The sequence below is a fragment of the Leuresthes tenuis genome, unplaced genomic scaffold (assembly GCF_036924035.1).
Source record: "Leuresthes tenuis unplaced genomic scaffold, fLeuTen1.0.hap1 SCAF_2, whole genome shotgun sequence".
Taxonomy (NCBI): domain Eukaryota; kingdom Metazoa; phylum Chordata; class Actinopteri; order Atheriniformes; family Atherinopsidae; genus Leuresthes; species Leuresthes tenuis.
This window is the reverse complement of record NW_027325356.1, coordinates 23,701,525-23,712,481: the sequence shown is the minus strand read 5'-3', so window position 1 is coordinate 23,712,481 and position 10,957 is coordinate 23,701,525. Positions and strand designations below refer to the sequence as shown.

General features: G+C 36.3%; 1 protein-coding gene across 1 annotated transcript in view; it reads right to left on the bottom strand.

Moving 5' to 3' along the window:
• Positions 1-10,957, bottom strand: part of LOC140302021 (ephrin type-A receptor 6-like) — a 67,830-nt gene that overhangs the window by 44,235 nt on the left and 12,638 nt on the right. The gene's annotated exons all lie outside the window — the stretch shown is intronic.

The following is a 10,957-nucleotide window of genomic DNA, read 5'->3' as shown; positions in this document are numbered from 1 at the left end:
GAGAAGCAAACTGCGCAGAAACAATCCAAGACCAATTGCATTTTTTGAATTATCTCCAGACACGGCATTGATGGCATGACAGCCATAAAACGCTGCCTTCTAAAAATGAATCAAACATCTGAATAGCAAATGGCAAAGGTCCTGTGATCAGGAAAAAAAAGAAGGTTTTAGACTTTAAACCCTAATTTCATTTTGCAAATTCAACACAGGTCATATCCTCTACCAAGTCCCAACAATGAATAGGTTTCTACTCTGACACTGTCTTACAAAGGTGGAAGTTACAGTTAAAGCAATGCTAAGGCTGAAAAGACTAAAAAGGCTGTGCTGAGACTGAGAAATAGTTTCTACAAGTTAGGCACATGTAATGTGATAGATTTAATCAATATGCTCACGTGCATATATTTATTTGTGTGAGTGCATGTGTGTGTGTTACTGCATTCAATAGTCACCATACCCAACCTGATAATAAAAGCATTTCTTCTGTTACTGAAACTGTATCATTATGTGACTAGAAACTATCTGTTTCTTTCACCTATATCTCCATTATACAAGAATAAGAAATATTGAGTCAACCACAGTACAAGCATAGCTCATAAATGTACACACACGCATAACTGCATATCACATTATGTGGTTATATACAGTCTATAATAGATTGTTACCATCTCTAAGGGCTAAGAATTGCAAGAGTAACTATCAGTAATGGAGAGTTTTTCCTTAAATGACTAATTAGCATTTTGTTACAGAAGCTATTTCTCAACCACTGTAGCTAGATTTGGATGTCATCATGATATAATTTAAATAATGTTTGATACTTATTGTAGTATTTTCCTTAATTTAGTAAAAACATTGAAACCAATATAGCCGAAACTGTGGGAGCAGTAAGCTTCATAATCCCAGTTTACAACGTGTCTCTGCAGAGGCTACTTAACTGCGCTGTGTTCAATGACACTGAACTGACAAGGCAAAAGTTTGCTGACAAGCTGTGTTTGGAAACATTTATTTGGTGTCAAATGCTCATTAGCTTTTTTTTTTTTTTTAAACAGTAGATCTGTGGCTTTCTAAGGTCAATGTAAAAAAACATTTCAAGGAGTAACAACGTGAATAATATGAGTGGAAACACGTTCTCATATTTTATGGGTGCTGAGAGGAAATCACCAAATGTGCTATACCATAAAGACTTGGTTAAATGAGAATTACCCTGATAGTTACCCTGATGTAAGTGTATATCGTCTCAACAAAGACAATGTGGCTCTTCATTCTTCAACTCTTCAAGAAAATTCAGTTAGCGGGCTGCACGGTGTGGTGATTAGCCACATAGCAAGAAGGTTCCTGGTTCAAATCTCAGCTGAGCCCTTTGTCTTGTGCATGTTCTCCCTGTGCATGCTTTGATTCTCTGGGTGCTATGACTTCCTCTCACAGACAAAAAATCATGTCAGTTAACATGTTAGGTTCCCCATCTCTAGGATTCCCAATAGATAGATGTACCAAAGATCAATTTAGAGTGTCATAACAAAGGGTCTGAATACTTTTGTCAATTAAATATTTGAGTCTTTCTTTTTTAACGAATTTACAATCCTTTAAAAAAAAAACATTCCCGCTTTTTCATTGTGGAGAATTGTGTGTAGACTAATCAGAAAATATTGTGCATATTGTTTGAATGGAAAAGTATTTATGTTAATATTCAATTAAAATAAAACTAGGAATTGTTGTGTTAAAAATGAAGAAGAGAGCTGGAGAGAACTGTTTAATTCATGTTGTCAAGTGGGTGTTAATGTTGGATCATTGGTTTCAGAATGTTAGAGAAACTATTGAACACGGCTTCCTTAATTCAGAGGTTGGATCCTCCAAAAGATGCTTTCCAGAGAAATGGGTTCCTGCTCGTTTCCACAAATTAGGCAATGTAGCCACGATAATTCTAATTCTCAACAAAATTAAAACTACCACGAGTAGTTTCAACCTTGAGTTTCAAGCTTTGAGGTGGTCATTGAGGTGGAAAGTGTGATGAACAACATTAACGGATTCCAAACTGCAAACATGAACAAAAAGCAGAATTCCTGCCTGTCTTCCATCATTTACAGAGAGTCGTTTTACATTATTCTGTTTGTGATGGATGTGTCACATGAGTTCAACCAGTCAAAAAGAAACCCCCCAAACAGGTAATATTCCTCTAATAAAGAGGCATAATGCAGGTATCTCACTTACCATTGACATTTGAAAAGGATTAACCTCGCAGTCAATTAAAATAGAGCCTCAGCACTAAAACAATGGAGTCTAAGAGCATTTTTCCCACAAAATAGGATCTTACTCTTAATCCATCCCAGCTGCTTCATCACCACTGCCACCACCAAAATGACTTTTCTAGTAAACCACATTGCATACATACAGACTTCTTGGATAGTGTACAAATTATTATGGCATGCCAGAGACTGCAAAGGAAGCCAACTCATCTCAAACTTCTTTGATGAGCACAGCCCAAGTGGTTTAGGAAGTGACAGTCAATTATAATGTTTTCGGTCTGAAATTCTGTCTTTCTAGAACCTTTCCCCTGAATTTGTACAGAACAGATTTCCACCAAAGAGGAGTGAAAACCCAGCAAATCTTCCTCTGAAAGCATTCCCTCTCCCAGGCTCCTTCACAAAGTCGAAGACTGAAGCTACCACTGTGCTTGCACGCTATCATTTCCAGGTTGAGACTAATAATAAATGCTGACTATGAGAACGTATTAGCAGCTATACAGAAAACACTCTCTGAGTGGTTATTGATTTCACTCGCCACCATGTTGACTCCTACATTATGTAAATCCATTATATCTACACATTGGGATGATCAATAACACAAAATTCTATAAATCTCCTGTTTTAATTGTTACATTCATGCATTCTGTATAATGTATACACGTACACTAGAATCATACAGGAAAGTAAAACAACTGTGGTAGAGTGTTCTAAATGATAAATTATTAAATAATACTTTAACCTTGACTGGAGTGACTGAAAGCAATTAATCTTTTATGAATTAAGCTATGTAAATTATCTCTTTGTGATATCCCAGGGCCAAATGATTAATCAGTCATAATTATTCCTTCTTTTTTTTTAAACTCTGACCCACTAAGAATATTTTGCCCATGCCTTAACAATGTTTGATGAACTCGGTGTTCTGTAATCAAGAATGTCTCTTCACTATCTTTACCTTGGAAATAAGGGCACATTCAAATGTTTATGTTGGATGATAATTAACCACTGCATGATTTGTTAGTATACAAACTCTACATTAGCCTGGATTTATATCTGTTTCTTACATAGCTTATTATTTGTAATTAACTCTATGTATTTATTTCTATTTTTTAACCTTTAAGAAAATAAAACCAGTGATGCTTGCACTTTTGTAAAGTTTTAAGGATTGGCTTACACTTATTTTACTGCATCCTTAAATATAGTGGCGTGCACACGCATTGAAAAAGGTTTTTCTTATTGTAATCATTCCTGAACTTCACAATGGAATCAAAATTTGTAGACAAACACAAAGAGTTATATAAATTTATATGTAAATAAAAGTATGTGTGATGCACAATTATCCCACTGTGTTGCTATGACTCCATTGACGCTGTGCACAGAAACATATTTGCCCTGAATTTTGAACTTGAAAGGTGTCACGGTTTATGTTTTGACATTCTTGTTTTCAGGTTATTTGTTATGTTTTCAGGTTCCTCATGTTTCCATGTTGATTTCTTATCATGTTTTTTCCCCTGTCACTTAGTTCACTCAAGTCACCTGTTTTCTGTTTCACAGCTGCACATCATCACCAATCACCTCCCCACAGTATATAGTTTCCTGGTTCCTCTCACTCATTGCAAAATCCTCACTTTACTTTTCACGCGCATGCTATGAACGCTAAGTCTGGTTTTGCCACATAGTCTTGTTATTCACAGTGCCACAGTCTTGTTAAATCATAGCTCCATAGTCTTGTTATTTAGAAATCATAGTCGTGTTTTGTTTTGCCATAGTTCTTAGTTTTTTTTTTTTATATCAGACTTAGCCGCACTTTCTGTTCTTGCCCTGTGCTTTGCTTTTGGAATAAACCTTGTTTACCTTTTTGAAGTCTGCATCTGCATGCTTAGGATGGGGGATTGGCTCAAAGACAAGTTTCGGTACAATCTGTTGGTTTCCTTAGCAAGGCTCCTTTTTTTTAAATTGACTTTGTATGCATGAATTGGACTAATTTGGAATTGAATTAATTGGATTTGATTAGATTATCATTGTACTACAATGAATTTGATCCTAATTGGTTTGAAATGGATTGTATCTTTGACATTTGTTGAAATTGACGTTTGTTGAAATTTGGCAGTACATCAATAAAATTATTTGAATTTCTTGATTTAATAGACTTACAAAACTCCAGTCCCAATTCATTACATACTGATTCTTTGTCAAATGTATGAAATGCGATGTTTAAGGTTGTATTTTCATTTTTCAACGCATAGGGTACTCAATCTAAAGCTGCCCATTGCTTGGTGAGGAGTTTTAATAACTTACAGAGTCTGCATTAGAAGTTTGGAGGAGTTGGTTGAGGACCACGAACCAAATTATCTGTTAATGTTACATTTTTGTTCTACATTTTTGGTTTCTGTTGCTGGTGGGTTGGTTGAGGCGCAAAACTACTTATTTAGGTTTGGTAATGATGAATGGGTTATGGTACTCTCAGGAAACAAAACCTTAGATATTTTATTCAGATCTCTGTTTACATCCCTAAACTTCCTGCTAGCATTGCTGAAAATGAAATATTCATACATAGCCAAATACACTGGCTGTTGTATACAACAGCAGGACCTCTCTGGTGTTTTTCCACATGCTATGCAATTTATTGTAAAATTTCAACTATTGCATAAAAGTGGATATGCTGAAAAAATCATTAAAAATTAAGTGTATTTTAAAGCAGGACCCAAACATCTGATGCAAGAGGAGTCTCTTCAGCATATTCAGTGTGTATTTTCATTTCAGTGCCCTCCTTAGGATAGCTTGAAAAAGAAATGATCTAAAAAAAAAAAAAAACGCTGTTTCTGGTTTGCATATGATCAGCATTAAGTAATTGGAGTTCCATTATGCATACAAACAAGCAAAAATGGTGATTTGTCACCGAGTGTGCCTCAGTCTTCGAAAATGCACCCTTGGGAGGTGGCATGATTTAGAGCAGGGAAAACAAACTACATGAGTTTGAAAGATGAGCTGCAGCTTGCGTTCTCTGAAGCAATCAGATATGCACCTACTAATCGCTCTGCCTATTAGTCCCTAGCTCAGCAGACGGAAACCTGATTTTCAGTAGTGTAGCGCTAATTATTGTACTGAACTCATGCTAATATTGCAATATGAGAGAGTAATAATAGAATTTCAGAAGCTGGCCCATAAAAAGGTTTGCTGCGGACGTATTTTTCAAGCTGTGATGAAGCACTGATGCTTAGTTTGGTATCATAGCACATCATGGAGTTTAAAACCTAAACAGCAGTTGAAACACTTAGATTATCACATTGACACTTGCACTCTCTGTCACTCTGAAGCATCCTATCAAGTCTTACTTGTTCACATTCACCTGCAGGTTGGTCTTATTTGGAGAAAACACACATTAATTGCTAACCTTATTTTCTCTTTCTGCATTCAGACTGTTTTTTGAAGGAGAAAGTGGGAAAACAACCCTTCATTATCATTGCGTATTTGTCAAAGGTTTCAGTTCCTGTTTAGATTTGGGGTGAGAAGGCATGTTATTCAGTTCCTGATAAGTACTGCTCAGTATCCTTGTGGTAGCCACATGGATGTATTTAATTGGTGCTGAGTTTTTGGTGTATAACATCAAAGAATAAAAAATAATGACTGAGCTGTACAAAGCCACACATATAATGGAAATGTGTGTCTGACTGTTACTTTCTGTTTTGAACATGTTTTGTGACATGTTGTTGCAGAAAACAGTAGTCATTGAACTTTGTGTGTACTTCAGCTGATCTCTGAGCCTCAGACCTTTTCTGCATCTGCTGCACCAATTTCATAAAACAAAATAAATAATTTTACATAATTTTCATTTAATTTCAAATATAAAATATGAAACCACTTATCAAAAAAAAAATAACTACAGTTTGCTGTAACACTTGAAAGCTGTAGCTGCTCTTGTTGGGTACAGTATTACCCGATTTCACCATTTTCTTTTCCCTCAGCTCTCATTTCTTTCTCTGTTGTCAGAAACTGGACGGAGCAGCTGGAGAGAGCAGCTATACTCGGTGCATATAAATCCAAATATGTTTCATCCACATCCAGTCTAGACTGGACAACGGAAATGACTCCTTCCTGTCAGGTTAAGTAGTGTTCCCGATTTTAATGTCAAATGACAAACAGATCGTATCTTTTGGTTGCACTTTCTCACTATATTCATTAATAGAAGCCTTGGTCCTCTTTTTGACAGCTTGAGAAGCAGTTGCAGAGCCACATGATTGTGCAGAGATGTTCAGATACTGTTATGACAAGCTTTTTTTCTTTTTTTATCATGGCTCCCAGCAGCATAAGGTTGGCACTCTGTTCCTGACAGGAGCTTTTGACAGCCACTGAATTTAGGGAAAGTTATTATTAAAGTTGTTCACTGACAAGAGTTTAAGATTAAACTTTTGCCTCACAAGGAACATCTACCAAATCAGCAATGGCTGCATAGAAGTTAGGCGTACTAACAAGAGAGCAACTACCACACTTTCACTACCACATCTTCTCAAGTAGTCATATGTAATTAATGTCTCTGTTTTTTGAGAAAGCATTAAATCAACTGCTAGTCAATTATTGAGCTTTGCCTAATCTTGTATCACCAGTGCTGTGGGCTGTTTTGCACACTTTGGTCTACAGAGGTGCAAGAGATGTAAATGATAAGTATGTTTTCCATGGCTTAGGAAGCAATTAATCTGAAGTAATGAAGTAATTTCCAAATAATCACACAAAATATTTTGTAATTAGCCACTGTGATGAGCTACAGCTTCATCTTCCTTAGTGCAGCAGTTTGACAAACAAAACGTACTTCAGAAATTTCATCACATTTGAAAAGAGGCAACAGGGTCTGAAGAAAGAGGAGGATCAACTACAGCCCTCACACAGTAGATGTATGGTGGAATTATATCACCTTAATTTACATAACACAATAAAATATGTAAGTATAGGCATACAAAACAGATGAAGTTTCCTCTTTCAGGTCACATACTTGTCCGAGTGTTAATATCAAATGTTTAGACTTCAGTTGTTACGTAAACACACAGACAAATTTGTTTCTGTCTTTTTGGTGATAAACCACAAGCCAAATGTATTTCCTAGTCCCTTACACAACCTCTAACCATCACAGTTGAATGTCTAACACTAACAATTAACTTAAGCATAACCTAAGTCTAACCCTAACCATAAAACCAAGGTTTTACACTCAAAAATCCCCATTAAACATGCGGGATCCATCGTATGGTTTCCAAGGACAAAACAAGTACAGACACACACACACAAACGTGTGCTCACCAACGGTGCAAAGGCAAGTATGATCTACAAACAACAATGGTGAAGCACTCAACCTGACACAGAAGTTTGATGTTTTGATTAAAACAAGGCAATTTGTCTTTGTCAGACTAATGGGAGGAAAAAGTGTGGGTGTTATGAAAATATCATTAGATCTCTGTAGTTTTTATGAATTATTGATTTGATATGAATCTATGTGGCATTGTGCTGTGTATTTCCTTCAATCAGTTCATGTTGTTGTTAGTCCCTAAAGATATAAGGCGTGTTTGGGCTGTATGCATAGGAGCAATAGATTTTAGTGGTACACTGCCTTTAAAATATCTCAGTATTTTGTAACTATTTATTATTGGTTTTGCTCCAAAGGATTTATTACACTTTTAATAATAACCTAAAAGCACAAACAGCCCCGCCATCACTTTTTGTGTCAAATTATTTACATTGTCATGAAAAAAATGATTGCTGTTGCTATGGCTTCTCAGTCCCAGATGAAATATTCGTAAGAATGCAATCTGCAGCACTTTCCCTTCAGGCCCAGAATTACATGCTACAATTAAATTAGTTTAGTCCCTTGATATTTTAGTGGGCTGTTCAAACCTGTTTTCATTGCATGTAAACATCTTCATGTGTTTTATTGTTGGAAAAAAACATACGCTGAGAAAGCATAGACTGTTTGTGGTCTCAGAATTACATCTCTTTGCAAATTACTCATTAAAATTACTTATTCATTCACATTATGGAGCTGGAATCATGTGAGAATGAGTCTGTTGGATCAAGAGCTGCACCTTTTATATCTCCAAAATGGTCTCACTTACTTCAGAGTGCTGTTTGTGAGTTCTTATTCATATAATATTCACGGTTAAATCTTATTTTTATCTTGGAGGTGAAAGAAGTAGGTCCACTGAACCCAAGAGAAAAACCTAAAGCTCAGTCTCAGAAAATGTCAGTATAGGACTAGTAAGATAACTGTATACAAATATTATTATCTCTTATTTTCTTTTCTTATTTTCCATTTGGCTCATTTTAACATATCTAAAACTTTAGAAGGAACTTCTAAAGCCCATAAATGTCTGCAGAATGTCTCCTTTTACCATCACACAGTTATCAGAAAAGCAGTCGTTCATATCCCCTCAGTAGTTCTCTGGGTTATAAAAAGCAAGTCTGAAAGTTGACGGCAGTTCCAAGCTAAATACAGTTTTTAAAATTAGGTGAAGATCACAGCAGCTAGTATTTTCCTTTAAAATATTAGTACAGTATGATCTCTAGATCTTAAATTAGTAATAATCTCCTACTCCTAATGACGTTTCCACTCCTTTTGCAATGTGACAGCATTAGACTGTAATGATGGTGACAGTTGCCACTCTTGACTAGGATAAAGATTCTTTGTAAGGTTGGTAGGTGGTGTGAAACCTCTGTTCTTCAAGCAAGAAATTGCTCATTTTGTTCTGCTCAATCTTTTGCACAGTTCTTTCATTTTTAGATTTCTCTGTATTTCTGAGATTACTTACTCTTCTGCAAAGCTTCCATCCACTATGGGTTATGATTGGAATTAATGTGTATGATTACACTAGATACTTGATTAGGGTTAAAAAAAATCACAATGTCTCAGACTACAGTGAAATACTCATTTGTCAAGTGATGTGAAGCTACCCAACACAAAAAAAAAAAATGCTTCCCGAAATGTTGTCATCTCTCAAATTTTAAGCTTGAAATGTGAATCGTTGATGTACAATTTATATTTCTACAGACAAAAATACGGTTATAATATAGAGTTTCTAGTCTTACCTATTTTGGCCAATCATTACGTGGAGGAAGTAGAAAGCAGGGCACTTAACTTCTCCAAGCGTACAAGAGCTAGTTATGGGTTCAGATACATGGATGACAGATGGGACAAAATCAAAACCCAAGAAGAAGAAGCCCTCACAGAACGTTTCAGTGGACAGGAACATCAAGTCCAAAAGGGAGGCTGTCAGGGGAATACACTGCCATTTTTAGAAAGTGCCGTGCACAGTGAAGAGGACAGTGAGCTAAACATTGAAGTTTATCAGATATCTACACACAGACCATTACCTGCTCTTTGACTCCCACCACCCACTTAAAAAAAAGCTGGGGTTATCAAAACCCCCTCACTCCATGCTGAGAATGCTTCTACTAAGGCAGAGTGAAAGAAGAGGAGCACAAAGACATAACAAAAGCACATAAAATTCCCAGATAGTCAGCAAAGAAAATGTTGAAAATGTTTTTTGCTGCCTAGTATCTGCCACACTGCTCATCTGAAAGCTATGCCATGACTTGCTGCTCTGTCAGCTACTTTTTGTACAGAATTTCAAAAGCACCCATGTCCACCCTAGCATCTGTTTGTGGCTCGTGAAGTTACTTTTTTGTTGGGGTTAATTAGTGCTGTTACTCTTCACTTGCCTCTGTGCAGTGCTTGGCGCATCCTTAAAGTAACACCAAAGAATTTGGCTAATTTCGCCCTTTGGCTCCTCCTAAAGTTGTGCACCTCAACATCACTGTCAGTGTCATGACAACAAATCTCTGTGATAGCCCTGCAAATGTAGAACCATACGCATTAATTTTTTTGTCATCAAAACCCCACAGAAATGTCAAGCAACCATAGAGCAAAACAGTGTGGTGTAGGGCCAAAGTCGTGAACTGCGGTACCTCTGCCCTGAGGCGCTGGGACAGTTTCCTGCACAAAAATGTCAGCGTACTTCAAAATGAGTCAAAAGCACATCATTGTAAAAAAATAATAATAATTCTAAAGTGTGATTTGAGTTAAACAAGGTCAGAACGTAGATACCAAAATTCATCCATTCATTTCCTATACTCTCTTAATAAAATTCAGGGTAGTGGGGGTGGTGGAGGCTATCACAGCTGCCATTTGGCAAAGGGCAGGGTTCACCATAGACAAGTTGCAAGTCCATCACAGAGCAGATATCAAAATTACATATACATATATACTGAAGTCACACATGAACCCATTCCTTGTTTTTGAAGTGTTAGAATGACATCTCTTTGCAAATTACTCATGATATTCATTAACATTGTGGAGCTGGAATTATGTGAGAATGAAAAATTTCATCCACAAATTCGGCCTAGTTGTAGCCAAGACCTACTGATATTTTTTGACCATGTAGTCACCACATTGACACATTCGTCTAACTACTGTCAAGACAGTTGGCATACACAGTAAAAAATGTCACCTGGTGCTGGTGTATTTTTTTCTTTTTCTTTTTTTTTATGACCCAAAGGTCTTGTCTCATGTTGTGCTCTGAGTGAGGCTCAAGAAAATCTTGTCGACCCTGGCTCAAGGGTTCACTTTAGAAAAGAAAGTATTTCAAAGTATAGTATTGAGAAACTTGAACTTTAATGCACTAAATGAAAAAAAGGATTAATCACAATGTTTTATTTAAAATGCTCTCTCATAATTTAAT